The sequence below is a fragment of the Ochotona curzoniae genome, unplaced genomic scaffold (genome assembly GCF_017591425.1).
Source record: "Ochotona curzoniae isolate NIBS_2020 unplaced genomic scaffold, NIBS_Ocur_1.0 contig_1, whole genome shotgun sequence".
NCBI classification, from domain to species: domain Eukaryota; kingdom Metazoa; phylum Chordata; class Mammalia; order Lagomorpha; family Ochotonidae; genus Ochotona; species Ochotona curzoniae.
The window spans coordinates 35,982,438-36,006,123 of NW_024464918.1; the positions used below are offsets into that span (position 1 = coordinate 35,982,438).

Here is a 23,686-nt window from a genome sequence, read left to right on the forward strand (position 1 = left end):
CACGCACAGACAAAATTAAATTCTTAGTACTTTTTTGTCAGTGTAATATTCACTTGCATATTTCCTTCTAATTTTCAATTAATAACTGCCATTAGAGCAAAAGCTGGGTCTTGGTAAGGTTAATCAACATCAATAGCATCTCCACAACCACCCAGAGGAAAAACCCCAGTGCAGAATGAGAACCCAGCCAGGAATACACGTCGCCCAGCCGGTTTTCAAAGTGCTCAGTTAGCTACATAGGAGGTACAGCTTGTGCAGTGCTAAAACCCCAAGCTTCAGTTTGTGTAATCACCACTGCCTCCTGAGAAGCCCAACTATTCTCTGTTCTGAAAGACAGAGAACCGGGCCAGCTAATGCCTAATCTTCTCATTGCAAGCATTGGGGATCCCACATGGGTGCCAGTTCGTGCCCCCAGCTGCTCCACTTCTCATCCAGCTCCCTGCTTGTGGCCTGGGAAACAGTAGAATCGGAGACCTGGAAGAAGCTCCTGGCTTTGAGTCAGCCCAGTTCCGGCTGTTGCCACTTGGGAGTGAACCAGTGAACTGAAAACCTTTCTCACTGTCTCTCCTTCCCTCTGTAAATCTGTCATTCCAACATAAATAAATAACTCTTTTAAAAAAACAAACAACAAAAGAGTAGAAAACCCATTTGCTTTTACCCCCCAGGGCCCAGCTCTGTTCTGTACTTTGCATCTCTACCTTAAATCAATTTCTTCTTGTCTCAAATACAGCCTCCTTGGTGTCCATCTGTGTGGCAGTTTGATCTCAGCTTTGCTGTTGCTCTAGATCCCCCCCGCAAAATGACATTTCTCCTCTAAAGACACTAACATTTCGAGTAACACCTCAAAAATATGGCCAAACTGAGGTTTTCAATAACCATCTTTGGTTAATTTCGGTTAGTAAAGAAATTGAACTGAAACAGTCTTGTGGGATAGGTGAGAAAATGGAAGTGCCACTTCTGTAATTGTGACACTATGTTGTTTTTTAAAACTTGTTTATTTTTATTGAGAAGTCAGATTTACAGAGAGAAGAGAGAAAGATCTTTCATCTGCTGGTTCACTCCCCAAGTGACCACAATGGCCAGAGCTGAGCTGATCTGAAACCAGGAGCCAGGAGTTTCTTCTGGATCTCCCACGTGGATGCAGGGTCCCAAGGCTTAGAGCCGTCCTCCACTGCTTTCCCAGCCCATATCAGGGAGCTGGATGGGAAGAGGAACAGCCAGGACACGAACTGGCATCTGTCTATATGGGATCCAGGCAGGTGCAAGGCATGCATTTAGCCAGTGAGTCATCACACCAGTTCCTATGTTGTTCTTTTTACTCAAACAAACCAAGAAGGACAGTTAATTGGTAATAGAAGGAATTTTAGTTAAACAGATTAGGAGAAAAAAGATGTCAAACCCCTTGGACAAGGGATTACCAGGGACCCTGTGACACTCTTTTCTGGAATCAAATTATAAAGTATCTGTTCTGGTTTTATCAGAAAAAAAAAAAAAAGAAAGGTCTGTTGGAGGCACAAAGAAATATCAAGTTATGCCCTTGGAGTATTCTAATTCACAAAGCAAATCAGAAAACTGAAGTAAATCAATATCAGGGGAAATTATTAATTAGGATGTCAAAGCCAATACGTTCTTGAAAGAGGACATTTATCACAGTGAACGTGGGAAGGTGCCATGGTAGAAGAGGCTAATCCTCCGCCCCGAGCACCAGCATCCCATACGGACACAGGTTCTAATCCTATCTGCTGCACTTCCAATCCAGAGCTCTGCTTGTGGTCTGGGAAAGCAGCAGAGGATGATCCAGGTGGTTAGGGGCCTACAACCATGTGAGAGACCAAGAAGAAGCTCCTGGCTCCTGGCACTGCAGAGACTCAGTTATGGCCATTAGGCCATTTAGGGAGTAAACCAGCAGTTGGAAGGTAATGCACACTCTCTCTCTCTCTCCTTCTCTATGTAAATCAGCCTTTCAAATGAAAGTAAAATTTTTAAGTAAAAAAGAACAATGAAAGCTAACATCCCAAAACAAAATTTCTCAAGTACCAACAGTGTTATGCAAACAAAACAACGTGATGTACAAAAAAGGACATTCTTAAGTGTTCACATTCAAATATAAGATGTTTCGTACTTACACAATATTCTAATACATTTAGACTGGAATATAAACCTATTGCAGGGTATAGAAGTAATGTGTGGGGCCCAGCATGGTAGCCTAGAGGCTAAAGTCTTAGCCTTGAAAGCACTGGCATCCCAGATGGGTGCTAGTTCTAATCCTGGCAGCTCCACTTCCCATCTAGCTCCCTGCCTGTGGCCTGAGAAAGCAGTCGACGGACCGGCCCAAGCTGGGATCCTGTACCCATGTGGGAGACTTGGAAGAGCTCCTGGTTCCTAGCTTCAGATTGGCTCAGCACCAGCCACTGTGGTCACTTGCAGAATGAATCATCAGACAGAAGATCTTCCTCTCTGTCTCTCCTCCTTTCTGTATATCTGACCTTGCAATAAAAATAAATAAATCTTAAAAAAAAAAGTAATGTGTAATTTCTTTGGTTTCTCTAGTACTAAGCACTCTACCAAACCACAGGAAGTATCTGAATCTTTCCTTAATGACTTTTTTAAAAAAGATTTATTTATTTTTATTGCAAAGGTGGATATACAGAGAGGAGGAGAGACAGAGAGGAAGATCCTCCACCAACTGGCTTACTCCCCAAGTGGCCATAACAGCCATCACTCGGCCATTCCAAAGCCAGCAGCCAGAAGCTTCTTTGAGGTCTCCCATGTGGATGCAGAGTCCCAAGGCCTTGGGCTGTCCTCTACTGTCTTTCCAGGCCACAAGCAGCAAGCTGGAGGAAAAGTGGGGCAGCCAGGGTACACACCAGCACCTATGTGGGATCTCAGCAAGGCAAGGACTTGATAACCACACCAGGCCCTCCTTAACAATTACTATACAACATCTGTACTTAAGTACTCAGAGATCCTATGTTGAAAGAAAATATATTTTTCTCCTGTACATTTAACCAACAAATTACATCATACTCCATACAAGAAACCTGTAGGTAGAGTTTTGAACTATAATGTTGGCATTTCACAAAGCAGTATTTATCTGATAGGGCTAATGAGGCATATTAGTTTATCAGTAACCATAAATATCCTAAATTGAAATTGTCAGTGGCCAGAAAATTTCTTTAAAATGACACACTTTCATGTATGCAACAGCCATAAAATAATCACTCAAGAAATACTGTTAAATGTATTGCAAAAACAGGTATGACTCCTGAGGCCAGTGCTGGGCATTGCAAAAAGCCACTATCTCCAAAGTTCCAGGTCAACTCCCAGCTGCTCTTCTTCCAATCTAGCTCCCTGCCAACGCAGGAAAGTACCAGAAGAGGGGTCAAGTCTTTGGTGAAACCCCCGCTGGAATCCTGGACTCCTGGTTTTAGTGGGGGACCAGCAAAACAGAATATTCTCTCTCTCACTCTCACCTCCTCTTCTTAATTGCCTTTCATTCAAATAAATAAACAAGACTTTTAAACACACAATTTCCACAATACAATTCTCTCTCTGATTCACTGCCAAAGAAATCCTGTTTTGGAAAATAAAACAGTGAGCAGAAATGACATACAGCAGAGATTTCAATGTGGGAGACCTACACTGCAGCCTGGCACTGGCCTCACGTCCAGCAAGTCCAGCCTGGCCATTTCAGGCATGAGGGGGGAAGTAGTGGAGGGCAGGGGCAGTCTCAGGATTTCTGCCTCTTAAATAATTAAAAATAAAAAAGCCAGAAATATTGAAAACACTACATTTACTTAAGTAAAAACTTCACACCAATAATGGGACACAATGGCGTCACACATCTCATCATGCAAGTCACTGAAGATACATCACTGCATATTTTTCCTCTTAGAAATATTCAACCTGAATCTAATCACCTAAAGCAAACCTGAGGTGAAGATCATTCTACAAAATTAGTCTGAAATATCTAGAAAATGTCCAAAGGTGAGTAGAAGACTAAAAATTACTTCTACGATTGAGGACTTTTAAATGCAACACATGGTCCTTCGCTTTCCTGATCCGAGAATGAAGTAGTGGATATGCTTGTCAGGTTTATTACTGGGAAACTTAAATACAGACAGCATTTCAGATAACAATATAAATGTTAAGTTTCTCAACTCTGTATAATGACTAATGGATGCAAATTTTCTTTTCTTTTTTTTTTTAAGATTTATTTTATTTTTATTGGAAAGGCAGATATACAGAGAGGAGAGAGAGAGGACGATCTTCCATCCAATGATTCACTCCCCAAGTGAGCGCTACGGCCGGTGCTGCGCCAATCTGAAGCCGGGAACCAGGAACTTCTTCCAGGTCTCCCACACGGGTGCAGGGTCCCAAAGCTTTGGGCCATCCTGCTTTCCCGGGCCACAGGCAGGGAGCTGGATGGGAAGCGGGACTGCTGGGATTAGAACCGGTTCCCATATGGGGTCCCGGGCGTGCAAGGTGAGGACCTTAACCACTGCGCCATCGCGCAGGGGCTGGATGTAAATTTTCAATAAGAGGTGTCCTGGGCCCTGCACAATGGCTTAACAGCTAAATCCTCGCCTTGCAAGCAGAAAACAGCTCTGGGGATTGGACCCCTGCAGCCACGCAGGAAACCCAGATGAAGCTCCTGCCTCCCGACTTTGGCCTGGCCCAGCCTCAACCTAGTCCTAGCTGACATAACCATTTGAGAAGTGAAACACTGGATGAAAGACATTTATCTCTGTCTCTCCTCCTCCTCTCTAATCATGACATTTGAATACATAAATAAACATTTTTTTAAAAAGAAGAAGCGTTAGCACTAATTTTCAAGATGATCCCTTGTCTCCCTATGCTGTTGCTCAAATCACAGGTGGCTTAGTGACAGCTAAGCACTATCACTAGCTGCTATGGATCATCTTGACGCAGTGCAGTATCCTTGCTAATAAAACAACTCAAGAATAAAATAAATGCACAACCAACCAAAAAAGCAAATCAACCAGCCAAAAACAAAAACAAAAACCAAAAAAACAAACAAATAATCATTTTCTCTATCTTCTGTAAGGTCCAAACCTCAAACTATAAATAGCTAGTATGGTACATATAATAATTAAACACTTAATCTCCAATTCTGATTACATAACATACTAAATACATGACAAGAAATTCAGGTAAATCTGTTTTATCTTTTATGAAGAATTCATATTACTTAATCTGATGCTAAGGACTACAGGACTTGAACACGTTATAATTAGTTTTCCAGGATTTGAAATGCTGAACACGAACAACACTACAATAAAGTAAACCTAACAGATGGTTATATTACACTTCATGCAAACAGCAGAATACACAGCCTACTCGGACACACCTGGAGTGTTTCCAAGACAGATTATATTCGATTACATCTAAATAAACTGAAACGGAATCAAATTATATAAAATATCTTCTCTAACAATGGAATGAAAAACAACATCAGACAATATAATGAAAATTGGCAAGTTCACACTTGCCATCCAGCTCCCTGCTTGTGGCCTGGGAAAGCAGTCGAGGACGGCCCAGAGCCTTGGGATGCACGTGGGAGACCCAGCAGAAGCTCCAGCCATTATGGCCACTGAGTGAATCAGCGGATGGAAGATCTTCCTCTCTGTCTTACCTCCTCTCAGTGTATCTGACCTTTCAATAAAATAAATAAATAAATCTTTGAAAAAATTTTAAAAGAATTTAAACATATCAAAAGATACTCTGTGTTCATGGATAAGGTTCTGTACTAGTAAATGGCAATACTTGGGTCCAGAGCTGTAGCACAGGAGACAAAGCTATTAGCCAAAGTGTGAGCATTGGATATGAAAACCAGTTTTAGTTCCAGGTACTCCACTTCCAATTCAGCTTCGTATTTACACGTTTCAGAAAGCAGTGGAAGACACCCCAAGAACTAAGCACCGGTGAGTACATAGCAAACCTGGAGGAAGGTCTAGGCTACTGGCTGCTGGATTCAGACCAGTCCAGCTCTGGCCATTACACCCGTCTGAGATCTCTCTAACATCTCTACTACTCTTTCCAACTTTGCCTTTCAAATAAATACATAAATGTTAAAAAAAAAAAAAGCCAAAACTGATGATTAGATTCAACATACTCCCCATCAAAATTGCAGCTGATATTTTGCAGAAATTCACAACCTGATGCTAAAATTCACACCAAGATTCTACGAGTCAAAATAATCTTACAAATAAGAAAGGTGGAAGCTGCACACTTCCCGACATCAAAAAGTAGTACAAACTTACAGGCCAATAAAACACACCTCACAGTCACAACTGACTGTCCACAAGAGTGCCAAGCCGGCAACTACAAATTGCCCAAAGACTAGAATCAACATTTCTCCAGCATGTTTCAATAAGCATATGAAAAGATAACTCACATCTTTAGTCAACAGAGAAACACAAATGAAACCAGGATAAGGCACATCTGCACACCAATTAGGATATTCACTAACAAATTGTAAAAAGTGACAGATAAAATATGATATATACATAGTGAAATATTATTTGGTCATAGAAAGTAATGGAATTCTGATATATAATATGACATGGATGAAACTTAAAAATTTTATGTGAAACAAGCCAGATACGAACAGACACATATTATAAGATTCACTTACTGGATTAGACAAATTAGTGGAAACTGAAGATAAAACAAAGTTGGGACAATGGGCAGATATTCATGGAACATCTGTGATGGTAAAAAGAAAGCTTCATAAAGACAGTGGTGACAGTTGTATAACATTGTGAATACACTTAATATCACCAAACTGTATCTAAAATAACAAAATTTTGTTATGTCATTTCACAATTAAAATATTGACACATACCAACACCATTTAAATGTAAAATCCCAGTGAACTAGAAATTGTATTTATATAAAACATATTTCATAATTTGGCCCAGCGCAACAGCCTAGTGGCTCAATCCTTGTCTTGCATGCACAGGGATCCCATATGGGCACCTGTTCCTGTCCCAGCTTCTCCACTTTCTATCCAGCTCCCTGATGCGGCCTGGCTGGAAAAGCAGTAGAGGACGGCCCAAGGCATTGGGACCCTGCACCTGTGTGGGAGAGCCGGAAGAGGTTCCTGGCTTCAGGTTGGCTCAGCTATGGCCATTGTAGCCACTTGGGGAGTGAATCGGGGGACAGAAGATCTTTTTCTCTAACTCTTGTTCTCTCTATATATTGGCCATTCCAAGAAAAAAAGATAAATCTTAAATTGCAGGTCCGGTGCGTGGCCTAGAGGCTAAAGTCCTCGCCTTGAATGCCAGAATCCCATATTAGCACCAGTTCTAATCCTGGCAGATCCACTTTCCATGCAGTTCCCTGCTTGTAGTCTGGGAAAAGCAGTTGAGGATGGCCCAAAGCCACGTGGGAGACCTGGAGGAAGTTCCTGGCTCCTGGGTTCGGATCAGCACAGCACCAGCCATTGTGGTCACCTGGGGAGTATATCATCGGACATATCTTCCTTTCTGTCTCTCCTCCTCTCTGTATATCTGATTTTGCAATAAAATCTAAATAAATCTGAAAAAAATATATATAGTATCTAAAGGCCCAGCGCAGTAGCCTAATTGTTAACACCCCTGCCTTGCATGCACTGGGATCGCATAAGGGCACCGGTTTATGTCCCAGCCACTCCTTTTCCCATCCAGTTCCTGCTTGGCTGTGGTCTAGGAAAGCAGCAGAGGACAGCCCAAAGCCTTGGGACTCTGCACCCACAGGAGAGAGCTGGAGTATGTTCCTGGCTCCTGGCTTCAAGTTGGCTCACCTCTGGCCATCTGGGGAGTGAACCAGCAGATGGCAGATCTTTCTGTCTCTCCTTCTCTCTGTAAATCTGCCTTTCCAATAAAAATGGTAAAATCCTTTTTTAAAAAAGTAGCTATAACCTAAAGGGTATCTTACTGAAATATTCATAACGTATGCATTGATAGTTATTTTTATAAAATTATAAACCAGAGCTAACTAACACACTGTTCCACTTTAAAATGATCAATAACTCCAAGCTCTACAGAAAACTCTAAGCCCAAAATTTTCTTCCCAGGATTTGAAGCTATCAACAGATCAATTCTTAATTTCATGAAGCCTTAATATTACACAAATCTACAAATTCAGATCCCCAAACTAGTCCCTCTTTCTTCTTTCAATCCACTTTTAAAAACATCCTTTTCAAAGTTTATCATATATCCCACTTTCTTCAAGAAGACTTTCAAGGTTTCTCTGAAAGAAACATCAGAAAATCACTCATTCTCAGAAGCCCTTGCTCCTGCCTTGTGGTGCATACTACCGACTTACAGTAGGGTTATCTGATTGACTGCTACTTTCTTATCTCCACTCCCCACTTATCTGTCACTGCTTCTGGAACAAGAAACTCAGATAGGACTTACAGTCCCCTCTCTCCTCCAATGTTTAACATGATGACTGCCACACAACAGATACTCAAAATGCCCTATAAAATGTTATGAAGTTGTTTATAAGTTTGTAAAGTGCTAGTGTAACTGCCTCAAGAGTCAAGCCATGGGTCAGGCATGGTAGCCTAGTGGCTAATGTTCTCGCCTCAAATGCCCAGGGATCACACATGGGTCCTGGTTCATATCCCGGCTGCTCCACTTCCTTCCCAGGTCCTTGCTTGTAGCCTGGGAAAGCAGTAGAGGATGGTCCAAAGCCTTGGGACCCTGCACCTGCATGCGTCCTGGGTCCTGGAGTCCAGCTTCGGATTGGCTCAGCTCTGGCTTTGGATCAGCTCAGCTCGTTGTGGCTGCTTGGGGAGTGAACCACCAGATGGAAGGTCTTTCTCTCTGACTCTCCTTGTTTCTGTGAATCTGACTGTCCAATAAAAACAAATAAATTTTCAAAAGACAAACAAACAAACAGAGTCAAATTAAGACAATGGAAGTACTCACTGAAGGTTGGGTATCAGACTACAGTGCTGGGGCTGATGTAACGGTATAGAGGATTTAGCTGCCACCTGCTACGCTGGCATCCATGTGGGTGCAGGTTCAAATTCCAGTTGCTCCACTTCCCATCCAGCTCCCTGCTAATGTACCTGAGAAAGAGTAGAAGACATACGAAGTTGCTGGGCCCTGCCAGCCATGCAGGAGACCTGGATACGCTCCAGGCTTTTGGCCAGGTCACTGCAGACACTGGAGGAGTGAATCACCAACAGAGATCTCTCTCCCCTCCTTTCTCTCCTGTCTCTCTCCACTCCAAGGTCTCTCTTTGTAACTCTGCTTTTCAAAAAAAAAAAAAAAGAATATGATGCTGATACTATTCATCTTTTTCTCACCACTGATAGACTCCCACTTGCACTCTAAGGTTTTTGGTATATATTTTATAACATTAGCAAGGTAGGTTTGGGGACAAGGTTGTGGTCTAACATAACCTGCAATGTGTAACTCATATGTGTACTGGTTTTATAGTCCTGAATGTTCAGACCCCTGTTAAACCACCTTGGAAAGTGGTAGAGGATGGCCCAAGGCCATGGCCCTGCACGCACACAGAGGACACAGACAAAGCCCTGGGCACTGGCCTCAGCCTGGACCAGCCCTGGTCACTGCGGCCATTTGCGGAGTAAGCCAGCACAAGAAGGACTTCTCCATGTATGTCAATTCCTTCTCCTTTTTGTTTCTGTATTTTTCCTTTTCTTTCTGGATTTGTGTCTTTAAATAATTAAATAAATATTTTAAAATAAGAAAGTAAGTAAGCCTTTTTCTGTCAATACATATTATATACATGTGAAGTACTACGTTATATAATCCATTATTAATAATTAATTGAAAGCAATGACACCAAGAATTTACCATTTCTAAAGTACTATTCCTAAAGGGCTATAAGAGAGAAACAAAATATATAAGAAAAATGTACAGAAATGCTCCATTTCTTTTTTTTTAATTTTATATATTTTTATTTTGAATTATGTGGTACAATTTCATATAGACTGGGATTTCCCCCCAAACTCCTACCCCCCGACAGATTTTCCCCATTTTACAATGGTATAGTCCTTCATAAGGAATCACAATCCCATCCGTCTCATTTAAGTGGACCCTGACATTGCGGGTACAATGTCAGATGAAACTGCTGGAAATGTGTAGACAATGGGATGCTGGACTGTCTGACATTGTCTAGAAATGCTCCATTTCTATACTCACGTAAACCCTGCATTTTTGTCAAAGTTTGTCCACCATAAATATCATAAATATCTTAGGCCCAGCTGCTCCACTGCTGATCCTGCTCCCTATTAACAGCCTGGGAAACAGGAGAGGATGGCACAAGGCTTTAAGACCCTGCACCCACATGGGAGACCTTAAAGAAGCTCCTGGCTCCCAGCTTCAAACCAGCTCAGCTCTGGTAGCTGTGGCCATTTTAGGGAGTGATCTAGTGAATGCAAGATCTCTTTGTCTCTCTCTCTCTCTAACTCAGACTTTCAAGTAAAATAAATAAATCAGCTGGTGTGGTAGCCTAGTGGCAAAAGTCCCTGCCTTCAACGCTCCGGGATCCCATATGGGCACTGGTTTGTATCCTAGTTGCTCCACTTCCCATCCAGCTCCCTGTTTGTGGCATGGGAAAGCACTAGAAGATGGGTCAAAGCCTTGGAACCCTGCAGCTGTACAGGAGACTGGGAAGAAGCTCCTGGTTTCTGACTTCAGATCAACTACAGATGTTGCAGCCACTTGGGGAGTAAACCAGCACAAGGAAGATCTTTTTTTTTTTTTCTCTCTGTCTCTCCTTCTCTCTATAAATCTTACTTTCCAATGAAAATGAATACATTTTAAAGAAACAAACAAAAAACAATTGGGCCTGGCGTGGTAGCCTAGTAGCTGAAGTTCTCGCCTTGCACGCACCAGGATCCCATAAGGGCACCAGTTTATGTCCCCACTTCCCACTCAGCTCTCTGCTTGAGGCCTGGGAACGCAGTCAAGGACAGCCCAAAACCTTGAGCCCCTGCACCCACAGAGGAGATCCAGAAGAGCTCCTGACACCTGGCTTCAGATCAATTCAGCTCTGGGTATGGCGGCCACTTGGGGAGTGAAAACAGACGCAAGATCTATCTCTGTCTCTCTTCCTTTTTGTACATCTGCTTTTTAAATAAAAATAAAATAATTCTTAAAGAAAAACAAATAAATATTTGGAAAAAAGACTTCAAAGACACAAAAGAAAATGTAAGGTAACATCAATGCAACACATGATGTTGCTTCACAAAAGGTAGATGAAGGCTGCATTTCATTGTGGAAATATGTAGTCTCTTGCCTGGGTCTATATTTTTAAGCCATTTGACTTCAATAAATATTAAAGTAGAAAATGTATACCAAGTATGTCATACCAAGTGGATCTGACAACTGCAAACCTTTACATGCTGAATCAGAGAAATGCAACCTTACACTACCATACCAGTTGGCAGTTCTTAAAAGCTGACTTTAAACCTGTTAACTCTGGCAGCCTGTCTTGTACATTTATAGCTAAGCACCTTCCTGAAGTCTGCTTCGTATGTGCATCTCCTATTACCACCACTGAGGCTAGCAACGAAACACACACAGCAAACTCCACTGCTGACTAAGCGCAGCGGTGGGCTCCACAAGACAGAACGCACAGTGAACAGGCAATCTGGAATACTGTGCCAGAGTTCTTCCAGGGTTGGCATGTCTGTACTAACACATATCCATGACATGACTCAACTTTCCCCCACCATCTTTGCCTGTATGGACCACTGTGTCCTCACTAATACACTGTAAGTTATCAAAACTACAAGAAATAACATCTCAGCACAGCAACCTGGGTCCCAAGGCAGAATCTGGCTCCAAAGTCGCCTTCAAATGCTGCGAAAAACTCATTAATGCCCAAGAATCCCCAAGTGCAGAACAAAACCAGGAGAAAAAAAATAATACTTCTAAGAAATTTTTAGCAACAAATTTTCCATTTCAAGGGAAAAATCACTTTGGAACTTTATTATCGGTCACAAATGAAAATACTATTAAAATAAGCCAGGTGAGAAATCAAGGCATGAATTAAGGCAGAAACAGTAGAAATGTCAGTAATGTCAAGAAAGGATTTATACTCAAAAATGTTAAGTTGTTAGAATTATTGAGTGTCAGCTACATCTGAGAAGTAAAAGAGTAATCAAGAACCATCTGCAGATTTCTCTGTGTTGACCTCAGATGACGAACAGGTTAGGTCTTGGTGGAGCAGTTAAGCTGCCACGGGGAACACTTGCACACCGAGGTCTCCTCCCTCAGCCCTCAGCCCCACTGCCTGCTAACGCACCACCTGCGAGGCCGCAGATGAGGGCTTGTGTGCTCAGATCCCTGCTACTCCCTGCGGAGACTGTGACTGAGTTCCTAACTTCAGGGGTCAGCCTGGCCAAGCCCTGGCTACTGCGCATATTTGGAGAATGAACTAGAACCCAGGCAAGCTCTGTGTCTCAAATAAGAGTATTGATGAAGAAGATAAAGGAGGAGGAAGAGAAAGAAAAAGACAATGGATAAAAAAAAAAAATCTCATGGCGGACAGAGTCAAAACTTTCACTTGGCTGACCAAAGAATCCACCACATTGGCAAGGAAGCTAACTAGCAAATGGAAGAGCATGCAAAGGATTGGGTCCATCACTGACCTACTGTGTCTGTCCAGACGGATCTGGTGTAAGTTTTAGGACAATGATTCATTCTGCTTGCCCAACTTGTGTGTATCAGCAGTTAGAGAAGCTCACATCCAGTCCAATCAAGCCTATCTAGGCCACACCAACAGAGGATATTACCTTTAGAATTTTCAATTTAAGGGAACAGCACCATGGCATATCATGCTATGCATCAAATACAGATGCCAGTTCAAGTCCCAGCAGCTCCACTTCCAATCCAGCTGCTTCACTTCCAGTCCAGCTCCTCTAACAACCTGGGAAAGCAGCAGAGAATGGCCCAAGTACTTGGTCCTTGCACCCATATGGGAGACCTGAAGAAGCTCCTGGCTCCTTGCTCAGACCCTGCCCAGCTTCAGCCATTGCAGCCATTCAGGAACTTGACCAGCAGATGGAAGCTCTCCCTATCTCTCCTTCTCTTCTCTGTGTATTCTGTCTTTCAAATAAAAACAAATAAATATGGAATTTGGAATTTAAGAACTGTGACCTCCAGGTGTAGTTGCAGAATATGAAAATGGGTTAGCTTTCAAAGAAGAAAAGAGCATGCTTACTAGCGTTTTTGGATAATGGTAAACAAATATTTACTACCTCTGGAAGAAGGCAGGGCTACGGATGTGCACTAACTAGCCCCGGGGTGACACAGGGGGACAAGGCTACTTTCGAGTGTCCTTTACTCTACATTCCCTGGGATGTCACAGCTAGGGCAGATCACTGTAATGTAGGCTCCTAACCAAAGTTGACAGGGCAATCTTTCTCTGATGAGAAGATTAGCAAGTGTTAAAATCTATTTGCAGCAAAAAAGAACTGAACACTATATCTCAGATGACAGACACACACACACAGTCCTAACCCAATGTCGAGCCCCTGGTTGCAGCTGCTCCCGAGTTCTGGTTATCCTCTGCTGGCTGGGTCACAAATTCATCCTTTTGCTTAAGTTAGATGTGGGTCTCACCTAACTAAAACACAGTGCCTAATGGATAACCTTTAAGGGGTACTCAAGGGTTCCACACTGGAATTAATAAGAGTTAATGACTACCTTCAAAGCCAATACCCATATGGGTGCCAATTCAAGTCCTGGCTGTTCCACTTACTATCTAGTACACTGCTAATGGGCCTGGCAAAGTAGCAAAAGATGGTCCCAAATTCTTGGGGCCCTGCCACCTATGTGAGAACTGATGGAGTTCCAGGCTCCTGTTTCAGCCTGGTTCAGCCCTGGCTGCGGCAGCTATTTGGGGAGTGAATCCGTGAATGGAAGATCTAACTCTAGCTTTCAAATAAACAAAGAGAAAAAAGAAGAGGTACTCAGTTAGATAAAGGAGTTTGGCTGCTCACCAAATACTTAGACCTGGTAGCTGAAGCAACAGACCAAGAAGAGAAAAAGAGAAGGCCCAGGCTAAAATCCAGAACTACAATATCAAGGGATCAGGAGGGAACCAAGAATAGCCACTAGAACAAGAGGCAACAAAGCAGCCGTCATCAGGAAGACAATAGCACCACGGAGAAGCAACTAACAAAATAAACCACAGACAAGGAAAGAAAGTGTGGTGACCACATGCTTCGGCCAAATGGAGGTGCTGGGCAGCCTCCATCAGGGCACTGGCATTGGCATGACCGATGGAGGAGCCAGGCTGAAGATTCAGGAGTAAACAAAAGTGCACAACACTACCTAATCAGTGTTTTCCCTTAAAAAAAAAAAACAATTCAAGGGGCTGTCATAGAAGGGTTAAGCCACCGCCTACAATGCTGTCATCTATGGTACTGGTTCTAGTCCCAGCTGCTCCAATTCCAGTCTAGCTCCCTGCTAACGTGCCTGGGAAGGAGTGGCAGTGGGCACAAGTTCTTGGGCCCCTTCACTAACATGGGAGGCCTGGAGAAAACTGCAGGTTCCTGCCTGCCTAGCAAGGGGCTCCACCTGTTCTCCTGACATGGTAACTATCTGAGGAGTGAACCATCCGATGGAGTATCTCTGTCTCTCCCTGCCTCTAACTTAAATAAATAAACCCAAAAAATCAGTGATGAGCACTGGCTAATCCTCCTCCTGTGGCACTAGCACCCCTCTGGATGTTGGTGTCCCACCAGCTTCGCTTCCAATCCTGATCCCTGCCTACAGACTGGGAAAGCAGCCCAGGATGGCTCAAGTCTTGGAGCCTCTGCACCCACATAGGAAACCATGTAAAAGCTTAAGGTTCCAGGTTCAGCCACTCTGGCCATTTGGGGAATGAGTTAGGATATGGAAGATCTCTCAGTGTGTCTCTCTTCTTGCTGAGAACTGCCTTTCAAATAAAAATAAAATAAATATTTAAAACAAACCAAAACAAAAATCATGAAAGAATGTGTCAAATTTCTAGACATGGGCTGGCATGATGGCTAAACTAGCTAATCCTCCAACGGTAAGCCCCAGGGTCCCATATGGTCACCAGTTCATGCCACAATTGCTCCACTTCCCATCCAGCTCCCTGCTTGTGGCCTTGGAAAGCAGTTGGGGATGGTCCAAAGCCTTAGGACTCTGTACATACATGGGAGACCAGCAAGAGGTTCTTGGCTCCTGGCTTCAGACTGGTTCAGTTCTGGCTATCACAGCCATTTGAACAGTGAATCAGCAGATGGAAAATCTCTCTGAATTTCCCTCTCTCTGTAAATCTGCCTAATAGAAATGTCCTTTTTTTTAATTAGAGATTTTTTTAAGGTTTTTTTTTTTGTTTATTTATTTATTGGAAAGTCAGATATACAGAGAGGAGGAGAGACAGAGAGGAAGATCTTCCGTCCGATGATTCACTCCCCAAGTGAGTGCAATGACTGGTGCTATGCTGATCCGAAGCCAGGATCCAGGAACTTCTGGATATCCCATACGGGTGCAGGGTCCCAAAGCTTTGGGTCGTCCTGACTACTTTCCCAGGCCACAAGCAGGGAGCTAGAAGGGAAGTGGAGCTGCTGGGATTAAAACCAGCGCCCATATGGGATCCTGGCAGTTCAAGGCGAGGACTTTAGCCGCTAGGCCACCTTGCCAGGCCCAAGTTTTTCTCTTTATTGCAAAGTCAGATATACAGAGAGGAATATCTTCCATTTGTTGATTCACTCCCCAAGCAGCCACAATGGCCAGAACTGAGCTGATAGAAAGCCAGAAGTCAGGAGTCCTTTCTGGGTCTCCCACGTGGGTGCAGGGTCCCAAGGCTTTGGGCCATCCTTGATTGCTTTCCAAGGCCACAAACAGGGAGTCAGATGGGAAACGGGGCTGCTGGAATTAGAATTGACACCTATGTGGGATCCTGGCACATTCAAGGCGAGGTTTTTAGCCACTAGGCTACCGTGCAGGGCCCAGAAATAAATCTTTTAAAAAATATTTTTTAGTGTATAAAATTGGGATAACTGGGGCTGGCACTGTGTCATAGCAGGCTAAGCCTCTACCTGCAGCACCAACATCCCCTGCAGACACTGTTTCTAGCCCTGGCTGCTCCACTTCCAAAGCAGCTCCTGGAAAAGCAGTGGAGAATGGCTTTTAAGTCCTTGCCATTTGTGGAAGACCCAGAAGAAGTTCCTGGCTTCAGACTGGCCCAGCTCCACTATTGCAGCCATTTGAGGTGTGAACCAGTGGATAGAGCATCTCTTTCTTTCTATCTCTCCTTGTCTCTGTAACTCTGCTTTTCAAGTAAAAATGAAAATATATCTCTCTCAAAAAAAAAAAAAATTGGGGTTGCTGTTAAAATCCTTACGCTTAGAGATCCATAATGAAACACTGCAATACAATCTTTCCTTTATTAATGTGCCTTTCCTGACACACTGGGCTTGATGTACCCGAGCAAGCCCCACTTGCTCGGCAGTTGCATAAGAATTCATTATAATCAACATAAAGTGATAGAGTCCAAGAAAGTAGATCAGAGCTGCTACAGAATGAGCATTCACACACAACTTTAGGAAAACAACATCACCTTAAAAGATGGGGGAACTGGGCCAGCACATTAGATCAACTGGCTAATCTTCCAACTATACCCGTCTCACCCTTTATGGGCGCCGGTTCGTGTCCTGGCTGCTCCACTTCCATTCCAGCTCCCTGCTTGTAGTCTGGGAAAGCAGTAGAGGACGGCCCAAAGCCTTGGGACCCTGCACCCGTGTGAGAGTCTGGGAACAATCTCCCAGCAACTGGCTCCTGGCTTTGGAGCAGCTCGGCTCTTGCCAATGCTGCCATTCAGGGAGTGAACCAGTGGATGGAAGATCTTTCTGTCTCTCCTTTTCTTTGTAAATCTGCCTTTCCAATAAAAAATAAATAAATCTAAAACTAAAGTATAATTGATACACCAGGTACATTTCAAATCTTTTCCCTTCAAAAATAGATTAGTGTATCACTTCTCGGACTTTTGGCTAAGATCCAAGTGTAAAACTAGACTAGTGATCCCAGTATTAAAATGTCTTGGAATACTTTGGAACTAAATTCAGTGGTTTAATATTTTCTGTGTGCTAGTGCCATCAAAATTCTCAAGATATGATGCCAGTGAAAAATGAGCATCAAGACAAAAAGGAATGCAAATGATCAGCCAAAATTTAATAACTTAGAATGTTACTGATCTTTTCCAAGCTCTAGAGTATCACTTCAAATAACCAAACGGGTGGGTGTGAGTGGGCAGTTAAAGCAGCAAGTGGTGCTTTCCTTAAACCCAAAGAAAACCTGGCGAGGGGCAGGTCAGGTGAGCCTTCAGCAGGCTTCAGTCAGTAACTACACCTTATTTCACAATAATTGAGATTGGTCAACATCCTCCCAGAAATCAAATACAATCATTCCAAATAATCAGACAAAATGAAAAACGAAATGAGTAAAACCTAATGAGGACAGCGAGAAGCTGGGGAGCCTGCATGATCCACAGGAAAGTTGTCAAAATGTCCGTACAACAGGGCTGACATAAAACATAAACTGCGGAAACACACTGTTCCTTGCCCAGCTGTGCTCTCTTCCTTAATTTTATGGAAAATACTACAAAGAAAAGGGAGACCTCATACATTTTGGACTCCATTCTAAACCAGCAGACGGCCACAGAAGAAGAAATACCTGTTTCTTTTGCTCCTGTAAGGCACACGTGAAATCACGACACTTGCCTTACCTTCTCAAAAAGGCTGAGACACGGAACTCCCAGCTGCTGAAGCAGACACTCTTTTGCGTTTCCCCCCTCCCCCCCAAGGCCAATCCCTGGCTCCTACTGCTTACTCTACCTGACTTTATCATGAATCTTAGATTAGATAACCTGATACAACAATAACTTCAAATTCAAAATAGCACCACCAATTAGCAATTATGTACAATATTGGGGCGGATAAAGAGAAATTAACACTTTGCTTGCTCTTGAGACCCTTCAGAATACATCAGCTGTTACAGTAAGTGAAGAACGGAGGAGATGCAGGACTGTGAATCGACAGACACAGAGTGAATGGCAACAAAAAGTCTCTGTCTTTCAGGACCCTTCACCACACAGCTTCAGCAGAGCCCTGCAGTCACCCCGACACCCCAGCACTGCGCCCCAGCTCACACAGCTAAGCACTTTTCTTCCAGCCTTTCCCATACGGTGGGAAGCAAAATAGGACTTAAGAGTAAAAACGTGCCTCCAACTCTATAGAGTTGATCAAAATCAAAGTCAGTCTGCAGACCCCTGGGAACTGAATGAAACTGTAAGATAATGCAAAAATCCATTAAATTAACCAAACACTATAATTTAAAACTTTTTCAGATTATTTTTTGGGTCTACCCTGAAAAACACAGTGCTGAATAAGGAAAGGAAGCCTGAGCGATTTAAAGATGCCTGCTTTGTGGAGAACCAAGTGGCCACCTGCCAACTCTGCTTATGCATATGTGACCAAAGATGATTCTAGGCAGACTCGCAGTCACAAAGGCCCCTTATCAAATCACGAATTAACAAAGTTCTCACAAACATTTCCACTGCGTTAAGTCGAGGGACGGTTAAATACCCCAATCACTTCACAAAGCTTTGCAGAATCAACACAGACACAAAGCTGGGAGCTTTTCACTTCTGAGTCTTAAAACACACACACACACACACACACACACATTTCGAACGTCACATTTACAAGCCGCCTGGTCAGACGCACCTAGCGCTTCTGTTCCATCAAGAACAACACTGCCCACTGCAAAAGGGACGTGCCTTGGTCTAAAATCTCCGATGGCCAGCAGGGGGGCTTAGGGAGGGAGGAAGGGAGGGGACCCTCATCATTCTGGATTGCAAGTGAAAAAAAAAAAAAAAAAACAACAGCAACAACTACGAGAACACGAAATAGAACCCCCCCCCCCGAACTCCATATCCACCCACGCATTTCGGATTTATTCTCTCCATTCCCGATAAAGGATGTTGTCTGTGAATGAAAAGGCAGTCAGGGACATTCCCCTAAACTCCTACACCCCACGATCCATCCTCCCAGAGTGGAAGGAACAGCAAAGTGGAAGGAACAAAGCCCTGACGTCAATTACGAGATTAACCCCGAGCTCAGGCAGCTGGAAGCTAGGCCTCGACAGCCAGATCCCGACGCAGCCCGGGGGCCAGCGGGGAGCGGGCCGCCCGCGAGGGGTGGGGGCGTCGACCCCGCACCCCCACATGCCCAGGTTTAGTCACCCCCTCCGTCAGTCAAAGGCGGAAATCCGCCCCCTCCCTTTTTTTTTTTCTTGCAGAAGAGCGGGGTGTGGGGGGGGAGGAGAGGGAGGCGCGCAGGATCGCGAGAGCGAGTTGGGGAACGATACCAGAATCCGGGCCCATTTTCTCTATTACCTAGAAATAACTTGAAATCGGAGTGGGGGGGATGACAAACTCACAAATCAGCCGCTGGAACGTCCGAGGGAAGGAATGGCTCAAGCCACGAAGGAAGGCGGCTGGGGGGAGGGGAGTGGGTGGTGAAAAGATGGATTTCGGGGAATGTTGGGTAGAACTGGGTTGCCTTTTCTTTATTATTTCTTTCTTTATTTTTTGCCAATTTGGCCGGCTGAAGGCATGCCAAGCCGAGGGCGCCCCCGGCCCCTCCCCCGCCCCGCCGGCGCTCCCTTCCTCACCTCCCGTCACGGCTCCGCTAGGCCCGAATCATCTCCCGGCTGCGGCAGCGGCGGCGCCGGGCCTGCACCTTCACCGGACGCGCCTTCGGGCCCGCCCAGGAGGCGGCGACAGGCTGCCAAGGGCGAGGGGCGCCGGGTGGAGACGGGGGGTTCCGGAGGCCTGGCCAAGCTGAGGCGGCGGTGGCGGCGGCGGCGGCGCACCTCAGGCGCTGGAGGCCGAGGTCCCGCCCCGCTCCATGACGGTCGGCCCTGCCGGGCACTGCTGACTGAGGCGGCGGGGGCGGCCGGACGAGGACCTGGCACCGCGATCCCCGCCCCGTCCGCTGGCGGCGGCGGCGGCTCGACTCCCGCAGCCAGGGCTGTGACTGACGCAGCGGCCGTGCCACCCATGTGACCGGGGCCGGGCGGGTGCGGGGTGTCACGTGACGCCTCCGCGCCCCGCCCCTCCGGCGGAGTCCGGGAGCTCCGGGCCTGCGGCGCCGGGAGGAGGCGACGCCGGGCGGTGCTGACGTGCTCGGCCGGCGGCTCTGGGGGCCCGAGGCGGGGCCGGGAGCGGGGAACCGCCCAGCTGGCTCAGGCCCGACCCCTTGGGCACCGGAGGCCGCGCCGGGCAGAGCCGGCCTGGCAGGACCGGGTCTGCAAGTCCGGGCGCGCACAGCCTGCTGCGCCGCCGCCGGAGCCCGCTAGTGGGGCTCGGAAGGGCGAGGCTGGCCTAGCCAGATCGACCAGTTCGGGGCTGAGGTGAGGGGGCCCCAGAAAGCCACCGAAGTGACAGTCTGGCCCAGCCCCCAGAGACCTGCTTTTGGGGACTGGTTGTGGGACTCAGACATCCCAGCGTCAAGTCTCTAATCCAACAGCACCCCTCCCGCCCCAACAGGTCCCGAAAAAGAGAAGAGATGCAGCGAGCTGGGCTTACAAGTGCACTGGAGCGTGTCCAGGGAATCCAAAATGGCCCACCTTTCCCCTCTTTGTATCATCTAAGAATAGCCCACCACTGATATTTTTCTTCAGAATAGCACTCTCCAGCCTTTGCGGCAACCTCTTAGACCTGGCCAAGTCAGGGCAAGCCATGATTTAACCTCCAGTAAAGTCACAGTTTGTTAAGACTAGCCAAAATTCTCAGAACGGCACTCAGAACCCAGTGAGCTTCACTGGTCGCGGCTCCTGTTGGCTATGTTCCAAAGCACTGTGGTGATGGGTTTGTTTTTGTTTGTTTGTTTTGCTTATTGTTTGTTTTCGCTTTTTGGCTTGGAACCACCCATTTGAAAGATTGTTTGTATTGAAATGGGAAGATTTGAGTTGTAATAGAATAAGAAATGCACGCATTCACCAGGTGTTTTTTAGCTACTAAAGCTATTCACTGGCATCAGTAGAGGTATATTTGTTTCAGTTTGGAGGGGGCAGCACATGGGTGTAACAAGCTAAACTCTGCCTGTGACATCGGCATCCCTTATGGGTGCAGGTTTATGTCCCAGCTGCTCCATGTCTGACCCACCTGCTTATGGATTGGGAAGACAGCAGAGGATGGCTCCTGTCCTTGGGACCCTCACCCATATGGGAGACTTGGAAGAAGCTCCTGGCTCTTGGCTATGCAACAGAACCGGCCCAGCTCCAGCCTTGCAGCCATTTGGAGAACGAATCAACAGATGAAATATCCTCTTTCTCTGTTCCTCCTTATTTCTGTAGGCCTGCCTTTCAAATAAAAATAAATACTACAAAAATTTTTTTTGTTTTAAAATGTCTAATAGGGCCCAGCAGCGTGGCCTAGCGGCTAAAGTCCTCGCCTTGAACCCACCGAGATCCCATATGGACGCTGGTTCTAATCCCGACAGCTCCCCTTCCCATCTGGCTCCCTGCTTGTGGCCTGGGAAAGCAGTTGAGGATGGCCCAAAGAGATCTTCCTCTTTGTCTCTCCTCCTCTCTGTATATCTGACTTTGTAATGAAAATAAATAAATCTTTAAAAAAGTCTAACAAACCACCTGCTGTTTCTTTCCAGTGTTATTCTTTTATCTATATATATGTACATGTTTACCTCTGTATAAATTAAGAAATCAGGGTCCAGCGTAGTAGCCTAGCGGCTAAAGTCCTCGCCTTGAACGCACCGGGATCCCATATGGGCACCGGTTCTAATCCCAGCAGCTTCACCTTCCATCCAGCTCCCTGCTTGTGGCCTGGGAAAGCAGTCAAGGACGGCCCAAAGCCTTGGGATCCTGCAGCCGAATGGGAGACGTGGAGGAAGTTCTTGGCTCCTGGCTTCGGATTGGCATAGCACCAGCCATTGCGCTCACTTGGGGATTGAATCATTGGACGGAAGATCTTTTTCTCTGTCTCTCATCTTCCTCTCTGTGTGTCTGGCTTTTCAATAAAAATAAATAAATCTTAAAAAAAAAAAAGAAATATATTAATACAAAAATCAAAGCTATGAGGAGGAGATAGAAAGAGAGACAATTACTTTTCCATCCCTGCCCTTTAGTTACTCATCTTGGAGGGGACTGTTTCATGTTTATTAAATGTGATCTATTGATCATGCCCATGCATATGTTATAAATCTACATCAAATTCAGAGAAACTTTTTAAGATGTATTTATCTTTATTGGAAAGTCAGATTTACAAAGAAAAGGAGATATAGAGAGGAAAATCTTCCATCCTCTGATTCACTCCCCAGGCGGCTGCAGCAGCTGGAGCTGAGCTGATCTGAAGCCAGGAGCTTCTTACAGGTCTCTCACAGGGTGCATAGTCCCAAGGCTTTGGGCTATCTTTGACTGCTTTCCAAAGCCACAAGTAGGGAGTTGGATGGAAGTAGATCAGCCAGAATACAAACTGGCATCTATGGGATCCCAGGTACATGCAAGGTGATAACTTCAGCCATTAGCACTAGGCCCGGATAGCTGGGGTTTTTTTTTTCTTTCTTTTTCAAATATTTTATTATATTATTATTTTTTAAATTATTATGTAATTTTTATTTGAAAGGTAGAGTTAGAGACAGGGAAAGATCCTCCATCTACTGGTTCATTCTCCACGTGGCCACAATGGACAGAACTGTGCTGATGTGAAGCCAGTTAAGAGCATCTTCCATGTCTGCCATGTAGGTGCAGAGTCCCAAGGCCTTGCGTCATCCTCTGCTGCTTTCTCAGGCTACAAGCGGGGAACTAAATGGGAAATGAAGCTCCGGGGACACAAACCAGCACACATATGGTTTGCCAGGGCTGCAGATGGAGGCTTAGCCTACTGCCCCACGGTGCCGGCCCCAGAGATAACTATTTCTACAAAACTTGTACATCCACTGTTCAGTCCTTCTTTCCATCACTAAAAATATCTTAGGCATTCTCCTACTTTAGTAAGTAAAGAATTACATTAGCAGTTTTTTTAAGCTTTCTTTTAATTTTTTTTATTTTTGGTGATTTTTTTATTAGCAAAATTTTTAAAAGCCTCTTTTTTCCTAGGGTCCTGTAAAATATTCCATTGAGTGCTAAAGGTAGCTACTTTAGCTTTTTGCCAAGCCATTACTCTTGGACGCTAAGCTGGAATGAATAAACCCCATGCATTGGGCAATTGTGCTTACATAATAATTCTTTAGACTAGAATCTTTAGATCTAAAGATATTCTTTCCTTTGGCAGATAATTCCAAGTTACATTTAAGTCGTGCCAGCTTCATTTGCTCTCTTTAAAATTATGCTTAAGGAATGAAGATGGAGAAATAGGGTAAGGACATGTTGATTCACTCCCCAAGTGAGCGCAACGGCTGATGCTATGCTGATCCGAAGCCAGGATCCAGGAACTTCTTCCGGGTATCCCACATGGGTGCAGGGTCCCAAAGCTTTGGGCTGTCTTCGAATGCTTTCCCAGGCCACAAGCAGGGAGCTGGATGGGAAGTGGAGCTGCTGGGATTAGAACCAGCACCCATATGGGATCCTGGTGTTCAAGGCAAGGACTTTATCGGCTAGGCCCCAAATTTATCTTGTAATCTAGTTTCCACAAGCCTTTT

At 45.0% G+C, this 23,686-nt stretch overlaps 1 protein-coding gene across 2 annotated transcripts in view; it reads right to left on the reverse strand.

The window, feature by feature from the left end:
• AFF4 (AF4/FMR2 family member 4) overlaps positions 1–19,955 on the reverse strand; it is a 69,577-nt gene extending 49,622 nt beyond the window's left edge. The window contains exons 1-2 of one of the 2 annotated variants that reach the window (XM_040971561.1): positions 19,701–19,955; positions 8,940–9,082 (exon numbers count right to left, since the gene is read on the reverse strand). The gene's annotated coding sequence lies outside the window, so the exon portion shown is untranslated. The remainder of the gene's footprint in view (positions 1–8,939; positions 9,083–19,700) is intronic. The other variant, XM_040971570.1, reaches the window with a different exon arrangement.
• Between the last annotated feature and the right edge of the window lie 3,731 nt (positions 19,956–23,686).